The sequence below is a fragment of the Octopus bimaculoides genome, chromosome 25, assembly GCF_046866305.1.
Source record: "Octopus bimaculoides isolate indiv1 chromosome 25, ASM4686630v1, whole genome shotgun sequence".
In the NCBI taxonomy this organism is placed as follows: Eukaryota; Metazoa; Mollusca; class Cephalopoda; order Octopoda; family Octopodidae; genus Octopus; species Octopus bimaculoides.
Genome location: NC_142952.1, coordinates 25,143,731 through 25,163,730, shown reverse-complemented (window position 1 = coordinate 25,163,730; position 20,000 = coordinate 25,143,731). Strand labels below are relative to the sequence as shown.

The 20,000-nt window shown below is 35.9% G+C and overlaps 1 protein-coding gene across 5 annotated transcripts in view; it reads left to right on the top strand.

Moving 5' to 3' along the window:
• LOC106882974 (uncharacterized) overlaps positions 1 to 20,000 on the top strand; it is a 187,441-nt gene that overhangs the window by 131,369 nt on the left and 36,072 nt on the right. The window lies entirely within an intron of this gene.

Below are 20,000 nucleotides of genomic sequence, written 5' to 3'. Positions count from 1 at the left end.
ATAAAATAATCCTTCAAGGCAGCCGACTTGGCAGAATCGTTAGGACGCCTTTTAGTAAATGTTCCGCTTCGTTACGCTCAAAGTTCAAACTCCGTCAACTATGCTTTTCGCACACGACATGCAAAATACCAGTCCAGAATTCTTTCTCTCTCCCTCTATCTCTTTCTTTCTTCTTTCTTGCTCTCTCTATTTATCTATCTATTTTCTCATTCATCTTCTCTATTTGTTTGGAATAAATCTGCTTTGTTCAGATTTGAAGAGGGATGAGAACCTTTGAACGCACACGATACGATGTATGTCACGACGGTACCCAACGACTCCATCAGAGTTTCAGAATCCAAGAAATTAAGGAAGGAAAAGATTTTGTCAGTAAAAAGTGATAGATTTTTAGAGATGGCCTAAACTGGACACTGAACTTCAAGAGAATTCCACCACCAAAATATACCTTACACAATCAACCCAACGAAGTAGTCAGGTAGTCCCTAATTGTAATTCAACATGCTAGAAGTTGCAGCCAAATCACACCATACTCTCTTAAAATAATGGAATTTAGTTAAAACCCTCACTTCTTATGGATCATAGTCCATCGACAACTTTTTTTTTCACTGTCTCGATTCTGAGCTGTCTTTTCAGTTTCCCTCCAGTTGGACCTTTGCCCTTCCTTGCAGCTTCCTTTCGCTGGGGGAAGGCCTTTTTCCCCTATGTTTTGAATTGCTATCGATGCTTCTGTTACTTTGCTTTTATCTCGGTACAGATGTTGGCCCTTACGCAAACTCACTTTTACCTTTGGAGAGATGTATTAGTTTGGCCTCCGTATTATGAGTTGTCCAGGAGTGGAGGCCCTACCATAAGCTTGTACTCCGCTAGTATACCTCTTAGATTCATTGAGACACAGAGGCCACCACTCCACCACAAGGACTGGACGCTGTCATAGTTAAAAAGAATGGATAGACACACTATACTCTAGTCTTGAAAAGAAAAGTTTGAGTAACATGGGAACAAAAAATAACAAATTATAATGCATCACATTTTCAGGTGATTCGGTTGCTATTCTTAACAGATCGAGTGGCCCCGTTTGTTTGTATATCTTTTATTTTTTCATTATCTTTTACTTATTTCAGTCATTTGACTACGGCCAGGCTGGAGCATCACCTATAAGAGTTTCAGTGGAACAAATCGACGCCAGTATTTCGTTTTTAAATTTCTGGTGATTATTCTCTCCAATATCTTCTTGCCGAACCGCAAAGTTACGGGGGCGTAAACAAACCAACACCAGTTTACAATCGTGGGAAGAAGCAAACACAAGGACAATGACATACACACATATACATATTGCTTCAGTGGTACATATACCAAAATGACAGCCATTTTCGTGAAACGGTCCTTATTTTTGTTTCAAAGTGACGTCTAATGACGGAAACAAGTGAAGATACACACACACACACACACACACACACACACACACACACACACACACACACACACACACACACACATATATATATATATATATATATATATATATATATGTATATATATATATATATATATACCAAAATACCACTTGCTAGAAATAGGAGTTAACATTCCAAATCCACAAATTTCTCACTATTAAGAAAGTCGCACGGAAAGTAGCCCATCCTGCTCAAAAGGTCCCTGAATACGGTTTGTTTAAGGATGTTCAACGAAACATCCATGTTTCCAAAGGTAAATTTTTCAAACCCCAAAGAATTCCTCTCAACACATGGTTATGATGCTCCCCCACTACTTTTGCTCATGATCAGAGGTGCACATATCGTTAGCTACCAAGGGACATGCTCAACAGGTTACGGTCAAACAACTGACAAGCAAATCTGTGGTATTGAGCAGAATATTTGCTGTAGCCCATCTTTATACCAAAACAAAACAATGTACATGATAACACTTCCAATCAATTAAGATCAGAAGCTATGAGAGCCACTGCCTGGTACTGCATCCGTGCATAGTATTATTATTATTATTATTATTATTATTATTATTATTATTATTATTATTATTATTATTATTATTATTATTATTATTATTATTATTATTATTATTATTATATGAACGCATCTGTGTTCAGTGTGTCCTTTTCGAATGTGATAATTTCCCCTAACCATCTAATGGAGAATAGATATCTTTGTTCCAGTTTTCGCGTTGGAATACTAATATAAAGTTCCGGATTATTTAAAGATCCACCCCGCCCCCATTTCTGGAGAACAAAAGAGGTTTATCTTCGATTATTTTTGTCATTTATGTTTCGAAATCACAACTAGTAGCAGAAGCTATTGACTACAAGCTTCATCAACACATCAATTTTTCAAATACTTTTTCAGTATTACAGGGAGCAGATATGGCAATCTTAGTTATTCCCAGTCGAGACTCATTTTAGGGCTTTTCCTACCTAGTCGGTTTTGAAGATGCTTACATTAGAATAAGAGAAAAAGAGCGAAAAGTAGCGGTGCGCAGGATGAAAGAAGCAGTAGAAATGGACTCTTGCTGGTCATGAGGCAAGAGAGATGATTTAAAATGGAAGCTACGAGATGGCAAGCAATTATTTGCCTATTATGGCGGATTCACCAACGGGAGAGTATTACGGTTCAGGGCATGGTAATGGTTGGATACCATTTGCTAACATCAGTTCCTCCCGATTAAAGCTACATTCGCTAATGGTGAATGAAGAAACATTTTCTTTTAGATATTATCAATATTTGGGTAGACGCAGATTCAACGGCAGAAAAACTTAAACAACACTCATGAAATTTTCAATACGAAAACAGATTCTTCGTTTTTGTTGCTTTTTTTTTTTAAAGCAGACAACCTATCGATTAGCCATACAAAAAATCAAGCACAAACATTTACATTTACAGTTTGAATTCCACCAAAACACAAATACAAAATGGTGTTAATTTAAATGACTAAATCAGAATGCACAATAATGTTTGCTCACATTGCAAGCCATGGGAAGGTGTAGTGTGTGGCCCAGCGTTTCGAAAATGAAAGAATCTGATACAATGGGTATCGAGAAAGAGAACTTTTAGATGAAGGGGTGGAGCAGTGGAGCAGTATGGTATGTTGTTGAAAAAGCAAGGAGGAAAATGTCATAATTTTGTTATCCCAACAAGGTATGTTTCGAAATCTTCTCGAACCAGTTATTGGGGAGAGAGAGCTCTCACAGATGTGAAGTAGAATGGATGCCCCCTCCACTATGGTTGTGTATATGGATACATATACCATGGCTTTAAATCATATTGAGGCAAGTAGCTCATATGCGCTACACGCTTGCCCATCAACCACTACTGTAGTACATGGAGATAAGAAATCCCATGCTCGAGACCGGAGATTCTTGGTACTAACTAATTGGTACGATCTTTGGTGCATTGTTAAAACTGTTCAACATTATTAGATGTACATGTGATCAGGAGTAAATTGTGATGAAATATGATCATGTGGAGGTACACTGCATCGACCTCCAGGCCTTAATGACTCCTCTTATAAGGGTACATGATTATTCCTGATTGGTACATCATTGTGGAAAATGAAAGAAACACAGTGAAACTTGTGGTGCAGAAAAGAAGACCTATTTGCAACAAATGCGGCAGTAATAATCATCCGTGTGTCTTCTACCCAGAAGTGGAAAACCGAAAGAGAGGAGAAGCAACCATAAAAATGGGCCTCAGTAAGGCAAATGACAGGAATGTAAACAAGGACTGCTGCCGCTACTGCCACAGCCTTCGCTGGTGCTATTGCTGCTGCTGCCACAAATGCAGCGACACTATCGGTCGCTGCTCCCAGATTCGGTATTTTTCTTGGTAACTCTCTACAACACGATTTTTGTCATTGGGTAGCAACTGTTATTTGCTATTTGCTTACCCCTAGAAAATATTAAAAATGGTTAATATTTCTTTCAAACTTTGGTCTTGTTACATTTATTCAAACCGCAAAGAATTCTTCTCAATACATGGCTATTAGGCTTCCCCACTGCTGCTGATCCTGATCAGAGATGCACATAATGTCAGCCACAAGATGATAAAGTCAAGCAACTGACAAACAAATCTGTATTGAGCAGAATATTTACTATAACAATATTTCTGCTTCAGCACCTCAGCGCAGAATCTGTCTGAAATGTAACGAAAACTAGGTTAGTTTCAAAACACTGGTGTGAGGGTCACAAAAGCAAAGTTTTAAGGAAATTGTGGTCATATCCTTTGATTTCTATAGAGAAGCAAAAACAAAAAGAGCCAAAGAAAAACAAAATTAAAATTTTGTTGTACGGTATAATTATATCTGGACGATTCGCCTTGGTCCACATATCGGACAGGGCAGATATGTCCCAGATGATTGCGAAACTGGTCGCTGCAAGGATAATTTCATTTCTTGTTTTCACGTCAAAGTGTCGGTGCTTTGCGTAATTCTATGATCCGTCTGTCCGTGGGTAGATTCGAACATAGCCAGATAAACAATGAAAGTAATTATGTAATTCTATTGACTGTAAAGTCTTCCTTATATCTTTCATCCTAATAACTCGAAGAAATACAGAATAATTCAATTATTTAATCACTTTACTTTTGCCGAACCGCTATGTTACTGATAAGTAAAAGCTCCAGCACACATTGTCCAGCAGCGATGAAGGGCAATAACAAGTACAAAAAACGCACACATAGATGCACACATAATACACGTGGATGTGTGGTAAGAAACTTGTTTTCCAACCATATGGCTCCGAGTTCAGTCCCACTGCGTGACATCTTGAGCATGTGTCTTGTACTATAGCCTCGCTCCGAGCAAAGCCCTGTGAGTGGATTTGGTAGACGGAAACTGAAAGAAGCCCCTCGTATATTTATTCTTTTACTTCTTTCAGTCATTTGACTGCGGCTATGCTGGAGCACCGCATTAGTCGAACAAATCGTCCCCAGGACTTATTCTTTATAAGCCTAGTACTTATTTTATCGGTCTGTTTTGCCGAGCCGTTAGATTACAGGGACGTAAACACACCAACATTGGTTGTCAGGAGACTAAGGGAGCACAACTGCAACTACAACGCTATTTTTTTTTTTTTGTTAAAAGTATTCTTTCCAACTGTCTACAAATACAGTCAGGCTGAAATAATTAGAGCATTTTCTAGAAGTTAATAAAAAATTCTCAAACTTGAGAGGATGGGCACCTTAGATACTAACATGGGCCTCCATATATGGATTCTAGTGGCACAGGGGCCCACTTACCATCGGGCAAACTGGCAACATGGCCAGTCCACCACTGTATACATACATGAATCCATACATTCATACATATATATATATATATATATATATACATATATATATATATATATATATATATATATATATATATATATATATATATATATATATATATATATATATATATATATATATATATGTATATATATACATATATACACACACATATATATATGACGGGCTTCTTCCAGTTTCTGTCTACCAAATCCACTTACATGGCTTTGGCCGGCCCGAGGCTATAGTAGATGCAACTCACACAAGGTGCCAAGCAGTAGGACTGAACATGGAACAATGTGGTTGTGAAGCAAGCTTCTTGTAATTATATTTAAATTACTACAGAGCGACACCTGCGCGTATATATATATATATATATATAGAGAGAGAGAGAGAGAGAGAGAGACAGAGAGAGAGAGAGAGAGAGACCAAAGTGTTCGTACGCCGCTATATATATATTCATATATATATATATATATATATATATATATATATATATATATATATATATATATATATATATATATATATATATATATATATGTATATATATATATATATGTATATATATATATATATATATATATATATATATATATATATATATATATATATATATATATAAAATACAAAATGGGACAAGAGCGCAAAACATCCAGACAGTTAGGTGATACAAAAAAGGGACAACAAAACATCCAGATAGACAATACAAAGAAAACAAGGACGAGTCATTCGGAGTTTTCTTTCGTCAGTCGAGTTCCAGATTATCTTTGCAATTTCGGCTGGTTATACTCGAGATTGCTCCAATCGGGCCAACCCCAAGGAAAAAGTAAGCTAAGAGCATTAGATTCCTTGGAAGAAAGCAGCGGATGTATACGAAAACAGGGACGGAAAAAACGGAGAATATTACACAAATACAAATAACAGGACATAACAACAGGTGTCTTCCGATTAAGGACGAATTGAATTAAACTGTCGTGTGTGGAAATAAAGCCTTACGGCAGGGACACAAGGATTCACAGGCACAGGCAGGAATATAGATGTTGCACGAACGAAAGCCGAACCAAGAAAGAAATATTAAGCTTGGCCGAGCATCTGTCACGTGGGGAGAGAAGAGAGAGTGGTAGAGGCAGAGGGACAGAAGAATTAAGGAGGGGCGAGAAAAAATGACGGTGACACAGGGAAGAAAAAAGAGGAGGGAAAGTAAGCAAGAACAGAAGGTAGGGAAATGTGAGAGAGGGGGAACGAAAGAACGAAGAGTGGAAGGAAAGAATAAGCGCGAAAGGGCCGATAGAGAGAAAGAATAGAGTCGTACAAGATTTAGATAAATTTATACATACATATAAGAGACCAAAGTGTACGTACACCGCTATATATATATATATATAAGCAATGTTAAATCTCTGAACGAGGTGTTAACAGTAACTGCACGATAAAGTGAAGTATATTTGCCATTTAAATGTGGCTGACCCCTAAGGGTGGATGTTACTGTTGCTTTTAGCCCCAGGAGAACATCTCCTCCAGCTGGCTTATCGACACATATCTGTGTCCTGTCTATTTTTGCCAAGGGAAGTTATCCTTCCCATCTTGATCTGCGATACGTACGGACCCGAGTTTCAGGGTTATTTCCCTTCTTCAGCGTACGATAATCGCCGACCTTTGATGAGAATGACAATCCCTTGGCAATATATGTCTTTTTCCAGTGAAGTTATTCACTGATATCGAAAAAGTGAAAACAAGCAATGTTAAATCTCTGAACGAGGTGTTAACAGTAACTGCACGATAAAGACAGGACACAGATATGTGTCGATAAGCCAGCTGGAGGAGATGTTCTCCTGGGGCTAAAAGCAACAGTAACATCCACCCTTAGGGGTCAGCCACATTTAAATGGCAAATATACTTCACTTTATCGTGCAGTTACTGTTAACACCTCGTTCAGAGATTTAACATTGCTTGTTTTCACTTTTTCGATATCAGTGAATAACTTCACTGGAAAAAGACTTATATATTGCCAAGGGATTGTCATTCTCATCAAAGGTCGGCGATTATCGTACGCTGAAGAAGGGAAATAACCCTGAAACTCGGGTCCGTACGTATCGCAGATCAAGATGGGAAGGATAACTTCCCTTGGCAAAAATAGACAGGACACAGATATGTGTCGATAAGCCAGCTGGAGGAGATGTTCTCCTGGGGCTAAAAGCAACAGTAACATCCACCCTTAGGGGTCAGCCACATTTAAATGGCAAATATACTTCACTATATATATATATATATATATATATATATATATATATATATATATATATATATATATATATATATATATATATATATATATATATACATATATAAAATACAAAATGCGACAAGAACGCAAAACATCCAGACTGTTAGGTGATACAAAAAATGGACAACAAAACATCCAGATAGATGATAAAAAGAAAACAAGGGCGGGTCATTCTGTGTTTTCTTTCCTCAGTCGAGATCCAGATTATCTTTGCAATTTCGGCTGGTTATACTCGAAATTGCTCTAATCCTCTCTGTGCCTGTGAAATATTGTATCCCTGCTTTAAGGCTTTATTTCCACACACGCCAGTTTAATTTAATTCGTCCTTAGTCGAAAGACACCTACTGTTATGTCCTGTTTTTTTTTTTGGTATTTGTGTAATATTCTCCGTTTTTCCGTCCTTGTTTTCGTATACATTCGCTGCTTTCTTCCTAGGAAACTGATAGTCTTAGCTTAGCTTTTCCTTGGAGCTGGCCAGATTGGAGCAATCTTGAGTATAACCAGCCGAAATTGCAATCATAATCTGGAACTCGACATATATATATATGTGTGTGTGTATATATATATATATATATATATATATATATATATATGCACACACACACACATATGTATGTATGTATTCATGTGCTTGTGTCCGCGTCACCCCGCTATCGCTTGACAACCGTTGTTGATGTGTTTACGTCCCCGTAACTAAGCTGTACGACAAAAGGCCAAGAGTAGCATGGGCACTTTTGTTTTGCTATGCTTGCTAAAATTATTTACTTATTTCAGTCATTAGATTAGGGCCATGCTGGGGCACCGCCTTGAAGAATTTTTAGTCAAAGGAATCGATCCCAAATCTTTTCTACTTTTTTTTTTTTTTTGAAACTTGGTACTTATTCTATCGGCGTATTTTGGCGAAGTACTTATTTACTGGACGTAAACACACCAACGCCGATAGTCAATCGGTGTTGAGTGAGACAAGCAGACACAAAGACACTTACACACACATAGAGATATATACAACGGTCTTTAACTTTCCGTCTACCAAATCCACTCCCGAGGCTTTGGTCATTCCGGGTCTATAGAAAATACTTGTCCAAGGTGCCAGGCATTAGGACTGAACCCGGAACCATGTAGTTCTCATTGTGTATTCTAGTCCTAGAATAAGAAACAAAACTTTCATCGTTTAAGTTTTCACTCAGAAGTAAGAAACTGTAGCCATGATACATTTTGGCTTCTTGATTAAATTTAGGCTGATGACATTAAGCATCCACTCTTGCAAGTCGACACCTGTAAGAAAGAGTATGAGCTAGTAGGGATTCGAATGAGGGAAACCATGAAATGAGGGTCTCAAGTATTGCTTGTGATACGTGTTCTTAGAAGCATCACATGGAATGAATGACAATAAGTAGAGAAACGGGTGTAAAGAATGAGTACAATTGGAGGGAGTATGGACTTAGTTGGTCGCTGGTGAACACAGTAGTGAATGTAATAAATCAAATGTAACGTATCAAATGTAACGAATCAAATGATCAAACAGACTGCAAAGAGACTGTTGTTGGTCTCCATTTGCAAGACTTTTTATTTATTTATTTATTTAATAATTTATTTATTAAAATTGATTAAAAGTGTGCGGTGAACATGCAGTACAGCCAGTTCACTCTATTCGTTTTATCAATATTACTAAAGGCTTAAATGTGTCAACTGAAAGAAAATAACGTCTACAAGAGAAATAATATTCTTAGGATTATAGACCTGGAAAATTACAGGACAAGTTATTACACTTGGCAAAGTTCAGGGCAAGTTATTACATCTGGTAAAGTACAGAACAAGAAAAAATTTTAATATTGCAGCTAGGGATAAAATTTCAAATAAAATATTTAGATTTAGAAAATATTAGCTTTAATTAAATATAAAAATTTGATTACAAATTATTACTTCTATTTGTTATTACTTGTTACTTTTATTAAAAATAAAAATATAACTCAATATTTTTTTGCACTTTAAAAAAATTCATTATTTTAATTACACTGGTCAACAAAAAGATCTTTTTGAAATGGTGTCGAGACACCAATCAACTTTTTTTTAGCTAATTTAAGGGCGCTGAATCTGAAAATGACCTTACTTTTTCTTGCTTAGCTACCGTTTTTGCTGAGCAGAAATGCCTCATTTTGGGGGAACAAAGCATTTTTTTCATTTGTTTTCTGTATATTTGATATCGATCGATGGCAATATTTCTCAAAGTACGACTGAATATACCAAGACCAACAAGTATTTTCATCAAATCATTAAATAAACTAACGGCAGAAATAAAACCTTCGTGAACATATTAGCTATGGTAAAAATTTTCTCTTTCTTGATTGTCTGTCATGTTCAATGCTATTTAACTTAGTCGAAAACATAGTCAAGATCGTTTTCGCTGTATCTCTTATTTACATCAGTATCGGACTCGTCAACAAATTTTCGTGAAAAACTGGGATTGGCAAACCATCTGAATGCGGCACTGGTCCAATGGTCCAATAACGGAATGAAGACTGGGATAGTCGATAGATCTGCGTTTCCTTTGGTTCAGTCCCGCAACACTGACTGAGCAGAAGTAACATTCATCAGAGTGGCTCTTTGGCTCACGCCAGATCATAGGAATAGTGAATCTCAGCGATTTTCAGGTACCTGAAGTCCACTGTTTTATGTGTTCCAAACATGTCTTGCAAACAATGTGAGGGGCCCATGATTTGTCCTGATCACCAAGCTCGACGTGAAAGTAAGCACGATAGGCTTTCTTGTAAAAGTCAGATATCGGATTCCTGTTGGCTTTCGGTGTGAACTCGCCGCTTGTATAGCAGAATAAGTTGGGATCATTTTTGCATCCTATCGTTGAAGCCATGTCATTTGATATCTATCTCTATGATTAAAAAAGAACATGAGTTGGTTGAGCGTTTACATTACACTTTGCGTGTTCACATTTATGTAATTTGATCTTTCCTAATATCCTACGGGAAGACTCGTTGGAGCATTTTTCCAACTGTGAAAACAAAAGCTCTCAATGTGCTTGGTATCCTTCCCTATTGAAGGGATAAGAGTGATTGGATAGATTTATGAATATCATTCAGAGGATTTTAGGGCTTCATTTTTTTTTATGTCACCTTAATTATCAGGTTTACTGAAGTGTACTACTGATAAAGCTTGTCAGTTAATTTGAATTTTGGCAATGAATTGGGAAAATTCGGTACTTCTATTTTAAAGGTTTTGACTTATAAACACTTTTTTCTTATAAAAATAGTTTATTTCAGGTGGCTGACATAAATTGCTCGACCTACCTGAAAATTCATGGGTCTCTACTACCTTTTTAAACTATATTTTACGATCAGCCAAGATCGTAAATTGATCTTTTTTCCAAAAATGAGCAATTTCAGTACAGCAAAAACGGTAGCTAACCATGAAAAACTAAGGTCATTTTCAGAATCAGCACCATCAAATTAGCTAAAAAAAACATGTTTTGTCTCTTGGCACCAAACATCGTGTTGACCAGTGTTATTTATTAATTGGCAATTTGAAAATAGCTTATTAAAAAATAATAGTAGTACATAATTAGTTAGTACAATAAAAAGAATAATACAAAAATTAGTTATGTATTACAGTAAAACCTACCAATAACAACAAATTCACAGTAAAATTTGCTTAAGTTATTGTCAAGTCTTCACATTTTTTTAGTCTTGGCCTAATGCCTATTTTTACATGAATTTGCCTACCATATATACTATTCTACTTTGCATAAAACTTTAGCTATATTAGTACCTCTGGCGCTTATTCTTTAAGTTTTCTAGTATGTCAATATTTTAACAAAATGATGGTACCATTTTTAATTATAATATTACTTTGTAAATTAAAATCAAATAATTTTTAATATTCAAATTTTATCCTTAGCTGCAATATTTTAAGTAAAAATTTGCTACATCTGTACTTTATCAGATGTAATATGTCCTGAACTTTCAAGTGTAATAGCTTGTAATTTTCCAGGTTTGTAATCTTAAAAATATTAATTCTCTTGCTCGCATATTTCCATGTTATCCATGTCTTTTCCATTGTACTTTTCCATTATACTAAATAATAATGAAATATGTCAGGTAGCGGTGTCGTTGATAATTTTTTCCGTACTTCAATGATGCCGTTTACGTATATTAAAAGTACCCCTATAGAGAAATTATAGAACTATATTATCACGCTCAGATTTGAGAAACAAATACTCATAACTTTTTTCATTTAAAAACTCATTGCTTGAGATTGATACTATGAAATTCCTTGAATTGAGCTCTCTCATTTAAGCTCAATTAAAATATAGCTTGATATTAAAATATAAAGTTAATTATACTTAAATCGAATTTTTTGCCTTACTTATATTTTTTTCATCGTTAATGCTCTGGACGAAATGCTGAGCGGTATTTCGCCCGTCCCTACGTTCTGAGTTCAAATTACGCCGTGATTGATTTTGCCTTTCATCCTTTTGGAGTCGATAAACTAAGTACCATTTGTGTACCGGGGTCGATCTAATCGACTAGCCCCGACCCACAAAATTTCAGGCCTTGTGCCTAGAGTAGAAGAGGATATTTTACCTCACAACTTTTTTATACAATTTTTTCTTGCATGGGACCGAAACTATGAAATTCCTCATGCTTTCTTTTATTCTATCATTGAAGCTAAGATAAATATATTTTGTTTTTAAAATAAAAACAAAATTTAGATCTAAACATGATTAGTGGCATTACGTACTCTCCTATAACATTGCTACAAATTTTAATGTAAACTTTTTTTCTACTGGATCAAATCTCAATTGCTTTATGCTCAAATGTAGTTAGTGACCAGTCCTCTTTATAAATGTTAACACTTTTCAATTTGGTTAAGAATCATATTAGCGACCAGCTCTGAAAGATGCTGTGTGTGAGTAAATTGCGGCCTGAAGAATATTATTCAACTACTACCGTAGTTGAATGATTACAATGAAAAATGCGAGCGCATGCATGTTAATATTCTTAAGTTATTACACCTAGAAAAGTACAGGAACAAGATTTCTACAGTAGAATTTGCCTAATTTGTCACCTCTAAAGGAAACTAAAAAGCACTTAAAATTAGAATTCTACTGTACTTAAAATATTGCAGCCGAAAATAACATTTTTGAAATTTGCTATATTTTATTGAAACAAAAATTATAAAAACATAACTAGGTTTTTTCCAAAAATAAGCCCATCCGATTTTAAGCCAATGGGCTTCTTTAGAAACTCTTGTTATGTACAGCCCCAGTAATTATTATTATTTTCAGAAAAACATTACTGAAGCCAAATTATTTAAGTTTGTATTTAAGTCCATCGGCTTAGATTTCGTAAAAAGCAATATTTTAAAAATTAAATAAAATAAAATCAATTTTAAAAAATACAGTAGAATTCGCTTAATTAGCCATCCCAAGAAGACAACTGGAAGTGACAAATTAGGTGAAGTAACCAATTAGCCAAAGACGTATTAGACTAATTCTACTGTATTAATGCTAACTAATAAATTTTACTTATGATTTATTTGTCAGATTATTTTTTTTTTAATGTGGAAGAATTAACTGATCATATGGTTGATTTGAAACCATTTAATGACCATTCTATGTTGTTTTTTTTTGTTATGGGATTTCAATTCAAGTGAAAAAAATCATATTATTTACAACTTTATATTTTATTGTTTGTATTTGATACAACTAAACAAAATGACTATATTTTGAAAAGCCATGATTTAAAAAACTGTTTTTGTTTAAATTTATTTTTGATTATCTTTGTACTATATTTTTAACGATTTAGTTGTTTTTTAATTCTCTTAATAAATAAAATAAATTGTCTTAAATTTACCTAATATAATGTATTTTAATTTTTAAAATGTTATTCTCGGTACAGTAGAATTTAAATTTTAAATACATTTTAGTTTCCTTTAGAGGTGACGTATTAGGCAAATTCTACTGCAGAAATCTTGCCCTGCACTTTTCTAGGTATAATAACTTAAGAATATTAACATGCATGTGTTCGCAATTTTCATTGTAATCCACTTTTTTCCAGCCAATGCAATAAAATTAATAAATATTCTTTCATTAAAAAATATTTGAATTAAATGAAACCTGCCTGTATATTAATTTCCTTTAAAATTAATAATTTTTTAGAATAATGATAAATGTAATTATAATTGTAAAAAATATTAAATCCTATATCTTCACTGGATATAAATTTTTTATATTGAAACAAAGTGCATAATACTAAAGCGCCAAAAATAAAGTGCAAAAATTCATTATGAAAAATACGTTTCTTCATAATAGTGAATATTACTGTAATACTAATTTTATTATAAAACCAAGAAATAAATGAGCTATATCTATATATAGTAAGAAGAGCTAGCAAGAAGTAGTATGAGAATATATGAACCATATAGTAAGAAGAGAATCCGATCATATGAATAGTAAAGCCATGGCTAATATGAATTTTTTTTAGAATGCAAAAATAGCCATGCATCCATCGTAAGGCAGAACGAGCCACCTGCTCATGTTAGGGCCAAGTTAGTTTGTTCGTCAAAATTCATACAAAATAAAGCCTGCAATTTAGCTCCTGTTTTTGTCAACTTTCCTGAAAATAATAAAATTGAATCTTGCTACTCTGAAAATCCTCTCATACTATCTGAAAGCAAAAACCTTGTCAATTTACCCTAAGAAATAATAATCTAAGTTCTGCTACTCTTAATATTGCATTCAAATTTAAAAGCAAACGAAAAACTTATTAAAACTTCAGAAGTTCTTACAACTTTGGTCGTCATAATGCGTTGCTTTCGTTTCTTTAGTAAAATTTCCTCCTCGTATAATGATTTTGTTTTCATTTCGTGATAGATATCTTCCATGCAGAAGCTGCCAGCTTCTAAATCCTGTTCTCTGATTAAGTGAAAATGATTAAACTTTAAACCTTAGTAGCATTTTTCTGCAATAAGTATGTATGTATGTATGTATGAATGTATGTATGAATGTATGTATGTATGTATGTATGTATGTATGCATGTGTGTGTCTATGTGTGAGTGATTATTTATGATGGACAGCAGGAAAGAGTCTACTTGTCATTAAATGTTGTCAACTTACCCCGCTCTTTCCTTAAAGCTACGTGTTCGTTACGCTCACCTTCGTTTCCCTTCAAGGGCTTTTAAAAGTTACTTCTGTGTGTATGTGCATTGTTTGTGTGTGTGTGCGTGTGTGTGTGTGTCCATTTGTGTGTGTGGTGAGATTTGTGTGTATTTACAAACGTATGTATACAGCGTCGCGTGTGTATCTCTGAAGTTGATTTCAGGCATTATTCTGACATTTTTGCCCTTAGATATTTGAAATCTCATCTTTTTTTCTACTGAACCGAATTTCAAATTTTGTAGCTCAAAATGTAGTTTAGGAGGTGAACAATGTAAAAATGTATAAACATCATCAAATTTGGTAAAAAACTGAATTAGTGACAAAGAAGTAGCCGCGAGAGAGTAAATGTTGACGCCGCAGTATGTGAATATTTATTATAATATATATTTATTACAATTATATATTTATTACAATATAGTGTATTATATGAGGTAGATCTTTGCAAGATACCTAAATACTGAATTGAGTCAAATATTTTGCAGTAATAGTTTCCAATTTTGGCAGAAGGCCGCCTCATTTTATCGAGGACCGAAAAGTGAAATTTAAGTATAGTTTTCGTTTGAAAGAAGATTGATATTTGGAGTCAAAGATGATTTTGGCGTTAATCGCTTTTTTTCGCCGGTATTTACCTCAGTACTTTTTACTACTGACTATTTTTGCATATAACTAACATGGAATTTTTTTTTCTAATGAACAAATTTTTTACAGCGACCATTGCATATGCATGAGTGCAATTATTTGTCGTCTGATCGCGTAAAAAATGTATATTTGATTATAAGGTTAAATCTAGTCTAAACTCTGGATTCACAAAAACACAACTGCAAGCTGCCCGAGAAAGGATGCACAGATACAGAACACGGATCAGAGAGGAACAGCGAGAAGATACAATAAAAAAAGAAAAAGACAACACCGACGGAGACGTGACGAAATGAATGTAGACAAATGTCAAGAATATTTAGAGAAAGTTAAACTATGAATGCTATAAAAATACAGATCATCCTTTCTTTCTTAAATAGTTTCTCTTAATCTTTTTTGTTCTGTGGAATTTCCACGGAGTCCCACTGGCATAATATATTATATGTAACTCGCAGAATCATTAGAACAGCGAAGGAAAGAATTCAGTATCGCTTTTGATCCGAGTAACTGTCCTTTGTGTTCAAACTGTACTGAGTTCATTTTGCTATTCACCTTATCGGGAACGATAAATATATACCGTTTTAGGTGGAATTGTTTGAGCGTCTAACTTTATTGTTTTCTGGGTACAAATTATCCGCCTGAATGAACACCTCTCAAATTACTGGCAGCGAGTCCATCGTATTAAAGAGAAGCTGCCTATACAACACCAATGAAATCATAACAACAAAAATAGCACGAATCCGTAAGAGTCTTGTACTTTCAGAGAGTGTCAGAGGATTTTTATATGCTTTAAGCAATCGGCTCAATCAATTTTTGGCAGTGCTCAGTGCTCAAGTGCTCGGTATTATAGCAAGGTTTTGCTTTGGTGACTCAAGCAGATACTATATACTTTTGTCCCAATATATTTGTATTCCGGATGAAGCCACCTCGCGGCAGGAAATACAGTGGATGGCAGCGATATCAAATTGCCTCATTCACAAAATGCTAAATGAGAGGAGGTTTCAAAGAGTGAAATTACTGCAAATCTAAGGGCGGTGCCCCGGCATGGCCGCATCTCACGAGTTGAAACTAATATCTATCTATCTATCTATCTATCTATCTATCTATCTATCTATCTATCGATAAATATATATATATATATATATATATATATATACAAAATAGGTAAGGCTATGTAAGTGCTACGGAAGGAGCGCTGTTAAGCTCTCGGTTCAATAATAGCATGAGTGAGATGTCTAAGGCAGGTGTGTGAGCGTGTATATGTTAAATAAAATAAGATAACATGGCCAAGGCAATTTGATATTCCTAGGACATTTATAAATATTTATAAATATCCTAAGGATATCAAATTGTCTTGGCCTTGTTATATTATTTTACTTAACATATATATATATATATATTCATATTTATATATATATTTATATATATTCATATTTATATATATTCATATATATATATATATATATATATATATATATATATATATATATATATAATTGTTATATAAAGTCAGTACAATTTGTCGATGTGACTGCGCGTATAGTAGTACAAGAGTTCAAATAGAGATGAAGAATAAATTCAAGAACTATATATTTACTACATAAAAATATATTTTATTTACTGGTCGATGATGATACATTGAATCAAAATGTAGAATCTAGTTGAATGAAGTAATCTATGCAACAATGTTCAGAGATAGAAAATGTTGAAATAACAGCTAGTGGTGGTTTTCAGTCATGTGGTGTAGAGAAATAGACGGACATAGCAACGCTGTGAATGGCTCTAAGTCCAATCGACTAAGAAGCGAAGAGCAGGGTTAGCAAGCTGTTTTTATTAATGGAACACCAGACATTCTAGAAGCTTCCAAGAGAAACGCTAAGCTTCTTGAATAATTAAGAATCACGTCTCATGACACAGATGCTTCGAGAAACTTAGAAACAGAGGTTAATCTATAATCTTTCTTGCAAGGGTATTCATTCAACTATTTAGCTACAGCTATAAACCCCTTAGGCAGCGGTAAAGGTATACAATAATGAAAATAGCAAAGATGTCAACATCATAAAATGTCAGAAACTGACGAAAACAGAATGGAATAAATGAAATATTTCAGGTCCAAAGTGAAAGATCAACGTTCAAACTTCTGTAACGTATGTGTGTGCATGCAATATAGAGATAGAGAAAATTGTGCATCTCGGGAAACAGAATCCAAGGAAATGCATGGAGAACAGGATTTATTCAAGTGAGTCCGAACAGCAGTGTCGTATTGCGTGCGCAGAATGCAGAAAATGCCAGTCAGAGCGTGACTGATGCAGAGTGCGTGTGCATCCGCGTGGAAAAAAACGACAGTGACATGCTGGCGCGTTGCAAGAGACAGGCAACTTTCTATTTCTAACGTGACCATGCAGGGGTCTGATAGGAAGGAATTTCAACCATGTTTCGTGGTCTGCTATCACAACAGCTCCTTTATAGGATCCAGTTAGCTGAAGACATCATCAGGAGGAACCACGTCCGGTTTCGGCCCCTACTCCTCTACCGTTTTGACGTGGCGGGGCCACCCCCTTTCGGAGGTGTCTTCAGCTCTGGTGTTCGGTGCATGTCTTCTTTCACTGTTTGTGACTGTTCTAATTCAACTGTGGAATGTCCCTCGCTATGGTTATTTTCCAGGAGGTTTTGGCCACACGTCTTACGGTTCATCAACCTGCGTTGTTGAATTACTTTCTTCTGACATACCTTCCCTTGGTGAATTAGGATCCAGTTAGCTCAAGACATCATCAGGAGGAACCACGTCCGGTTTAGGCCCCTACTCCTCTACCGTTTTGACGTGGCGGGGCCCCTCCTTTCGGAGGTGTCTTCAGCTCTGGTGTTGGGTGCATGTCTTCTTTCTTCTATTCCCTGGCCTCTTCGATGCAGCATCAACAAGTGTCAGCGTCCGACTGATCGTCGTGTCAAGTTCCCCTTTTTATATCTGCTGCTAGGGTCCAGTAGGCAGCACCAGCAAGTTGTCACATGACACTGTCTGAACTTTAACTGACAATGGAGGGCGCGAAGCCACTTCAGTGTCAGCCTGTCTCACCTAGACTTGTTATGACTTTCAAGCCATATTCGGTCTTCCCGCTTCAGCCATATATAGAAGCTGGCTTTTTCGACAGCCTCCTGTATCCTCCTTATCAGTTTTCTAAGTTCCGAGTTTGAAAACGCAAATCTTCTCTTGAATAGCGTTGTCATTTTTCTTTCAATGAAGCCTCTAGCCCCCACTACCAGATGGTAGTACTCGACAGTCCATCCCTGTTCTCTACACTCTTCGATTAGTTTTTCATCTCTCTTCTCCTTTCGTTTCTCTGCATTGTCGATGTTTTCTTCCCATGGTACTGTCAGTTCTAGCAAGATCCCTATTCTCTGTTCTGTGTCCCATATGACTAAGTCTGGTCTTTTTGTTGTTTTTATAAGTGGAAAAATTGCTAGACTTCCCAAATCCGTGGCCAGCTCCCAGTATCCCTTCCATCTTTCGTCTATCTCATATATTTTATTTGGAGGCCTGATCTTATGTCCTTTTTCCTCCTTCTGGAAGTATATTTTCCTGCGCTTTTCCACTTTGGGGTACTCTCCTCTGTTGTATCCCTCGATCTTCTCCTTGAGTGATGCACTTATGACGCCAAGGACTTGATTATGGCGCCATGTATACCTTTCCAGTGCTAGTCTGCAGTTTGACAGAACGTGTCTCACCGTCACTTTCTCCCCGCATCCACATTCATCGGTTGTTTTTATGTTCCATCGAACTAAGTTCGCCGGTGAGGGTAGAACGTCGAAGGTAGACTTGATCAGGAAGGCTGTTCTTGCTTGTTCCCAAGCCCAAAGTTCCTTCCATGAGATTCTGCGACTGACCACGTTTTCCTCCCATCTCAGGCACTGCCCCTGTTGACTGCATTGCACCAAATGTACATTCCGCCTTTCTTCTTCCTCCTGTCTCACTTCGTGTACCACTGCCTCTTTCATCTCTTTTACACTGCTCTTGCAAAATGGCCTGAAACTGCTCGTCCCTAGGCCGGCTCTTGCTTCTTGCGTTGCTCCAACTATATCGGCATGTTTTAGTATTCCGATCGCCCTGTTTACTGCCTCTTCCGCATTCCATTTCCTCCCTGTTCGTACCTTTGGAGGGTTTTCTCGGATGCTCTGATCTTTTGAATACCTTAGCATCATTACTGTCCTCGCCTTTCCTGCTTTATATTCCTGGGTGATCGATGCTATTGGAAGTTGCAGCACGGGTTTTCCATATAGTGCAGTTGTATTGAGTGGTTTCGGCAGACCAAGCTATTTCCTGATAAACACACTGCATCTTTGTTCTATCCTTTCTACTCTACTCAAGGCTATTTCGTACATTTGCAATGGCCACATTATCCTTGGGTACAGTCCAAATTGCAGTATCCAACATTTGAATTTTCCCGGCAGTGTTGTTCTGTCAATTGCCTTCAATCCTTGTTCTACTAACTCGTGTATCTCTTTCCCTTAGTTAAGTTGTGTCTTATAAAGACGCGGTGAGCATGAGAAAGCAACCCAAAAGTATGGTATATGGTGCATGTGTATAACTGGGTGAATGCATGCAAGAATATGTGTGAACGTTGAGACAGTTTT